Source organism: Helianthus annuus, chromosome 10, assembly GCF_002127325.2.
Source record: "Helianthus annuus cultivar XRQ/B chromosome 10, HanXRQr2.0-SUNRISE, whole genome shotgun sequence".
Classification (NCBI taxonomy): Eukaryota; Viridiplantae; Streptophyta; class Magnoliopsida; order Asterales; family Asteraceae; genus Helianthus; species Helianthus annuus.
Genome location: NC_035442.2, coordinates 60,921,295 through 60,923,921, shown reverse-complemented (window position 1 = coordinate 60,923,921; position 2,627 = coordinate 60,921,295). Strand labels below are relative to the sequence as shown.

Genomic DNA, 2,627 nt, shown 5'->3' with positions numbered 1-2,627 from the left:
GAAGGGGAATCTCATTGCAAATCAAGTGCATGAAGTCAAATTCTGTATAATCTAAGCTTTCTAAACAAACGGTAAGTTGTAATTCCCCGATTGATGTTTTTTTAGGAAGTGGGTTTTGATCAAACTTAAAGAATCATGAAATTTGGAATGATTGTATGTTAGTTTAATCAATTAGAACGAGTATATGCTTGAAATTTCTCAAATTAGTGACTTATGTTAGAAAACCCACTTGAATGCATAGAAGATGATGAATGATTAAGATTGTAGGTGAAGTAATTGAAGTAATGTTAAGATGTAGGAAGTGTATTTTGATTTTAGATAGTTAAGAGATGAAAGATTAGTTGAAATTGTTACTTTGACAAACCATAATATGAATTAGTAGGTTTATGCTTGAACACTTGTACATAACGCATTGTTGGTGGTACACGCGCCAAGTGTTCGACAAAATGCCTCAATGAGAAATTTTATATTTTTGACTTAGAATATGTATATGATGGTCATGTTTTAAGTATGTAAATAACGTTCGAATTGATGCTTTATCCCAAAAACACCATTGAGAAGTAAATATGAAATGTAAAAGTCTTAATGTAAGTGTTTATATGCATAGCAATAAAGGAAGAAAGTTCAAGCCACACGAAGCAAGAAGGAAATCACGACCGAGGTACGTCACTTGTACAATTTGAATTGTAGTAAAGGTGTCCTTATGTCTTAAATTGTAGAATTGGTTGCTTATTTTTATCAAGATGAATTTATTATGTGTTTATGTTGTCGAATTAACCTGAATGGGTCAATTTATTAGAAGAGTATGTTAGATATAGGTTTGTGATGATGACTTGTTGTAAACAGGTCAAATAATTGATATGTGAATTTTGAGAAAGAGTTACTAGCACCCGTCTCGAACGGGTCGAATAATTAGAATGAATCGTGACAAGGGTGTTATGTTGCAAATCCGTTGTAAATGGGTTAAGATAGGAAGAGCCTAATGAGGAAGAATGAATAAGTAATAGACTCATTCCGAATGAGTCATATGAGAAAGAATGGTGTAACCGATTTGGTTGCGAAAGCAAGAAAGTCGGATTCAAGAAAGAGTTAGTAAAGTATTGTACAAAACTTAAGATGGCGAATTATTAGTTCATTGAAATTAGTTGAATTATGAATGATATGCTAATGTTGTTTTGGTTGTGTTGGTTTTAGGTAAAACTCAAGTTTAGGTGGTTATGCTTCGCTTGGATCGAACACACTTTGAACGCCGTTCATGCGCTTCCGCAAATTTTGTATAACATGTAAAAGGATCAAAACACTTTTGTTAAATGGTTTATGTTTAGCAGTTGAATCTTAAACTTAAACATGTTTTGTTATTTTGTAAATTCTAGAATGTAGTATAACTTTATTATAATTACGGTTATGTTATGTTTTATTGAAACGTGTCATAGTATTAGTTTGAATGTTGATTTTATAAAAAAAAAACAGGGAACCGTTCATAGTACGAACGGGTAATGCCCAAATTTCATTAAAAATAGTATGTCGTCACCTTACTTTTGAAGTAGAAAAAAGTGGGCGTTATAAGTTGGTATCAGAGCCGAGGTTTGAGGGATTCAAGTATTAGAGTTAAAATGCTTGAACTCAAACCGTAAGCTCGTATGAAGGTGTGTTCGTTCCGAAGCGCTATGCAAGTAAGTAATTTATAAATTTTCGATTTATGTTTTTAGTTGGAAACGGGAAGGGGTTATAGTTAACTCAGTAAAATAACCTGGGTTGGAATATTACTGAATGTTACGGGAGGTTTCGGGACTTCACGGAACCTTTTCGGGTTGAACCGGGGCTCGGGAACGAAGTTTTTGCATAAAAATGAATAAAAACAGCAATTGCAAGTTAGGTCTGGGATTCAGCGCCCAGTGCACCAAAAACAGCGCCTAGTGCGCCAAAATGAACTTTCCAACTGTGGTGCGCTGAAATCAGCGCCTAGTGGCGCCTAATGTTACAAAACTTCCTGTTTTTCACTTTTTGACCTTCCAACTTGTGTGTATGCTTCCAATACTCCGTAATGCCTCCCAAAAACCTTCCATCAAGCCCCAAAACGCCAATGAAATTCAAGAATACAAGCTGATTAACATGAATGCCTTTAGTAAAAGTATGAACGAGAAGGAAGTTAAGTACATGAATCAATGTATGATTTAATTAACACGTCTAGGATGTTTGTAATGAAGAATGATCTACGAGAATGAATTGTTAAAAAAAACTAATAAAGTATAAAATGATAAAGAGAATGAATGGAATGCTATCTAATACAAGTATGTAATTATAGATGGCAAACGAAGGAGATGCAAATACAGCGGATTTAAATGGGTATCGTTACGGGAAGGGTTGTACGGATTAAACTTATAAGAATGGAATATAATAATGAAAGGTAAAACCCGTAAGCAAATACGGATCGAACATATAAGAGTCATAAGTAAGAATGAAAAGACTTGAATCCATATGTATCTGCGAACCAAACACGTAAGAACAAAAGGTCGAATCCATAAACAAGTGGAAATGGGTAAAAGTGAGGGAGAGAATGTGCTTGTTCATCCTACTAAGGTAAGTATAAATCTTGTAGTATAAATCTTGTAAGTAAGTGATGCAGG

The 2,627-nt window shown here is 34.1% G+C and overlaps 1 long non-coding RNA gene across 1 annotated transcript; it reads left to right on the top strand.

Annotated features, from left to right (window-relative positions):
- The first annotated feature begins 607 nt into the window (after positions 1 to 607).
- Positions 608 to 1,417, top strand: LOC118482990. Its single transcript, XR_004869426.1, has 2 exons — positions 608 to 661; positions 1,195 to 1,417. It is a non-coding gene; the product is annotated as an uncharacterized LOC118482990 (long non-coding RNA).
- Positions 1,418 to 2,627: the final 1,210 nt, after the last annotated feature.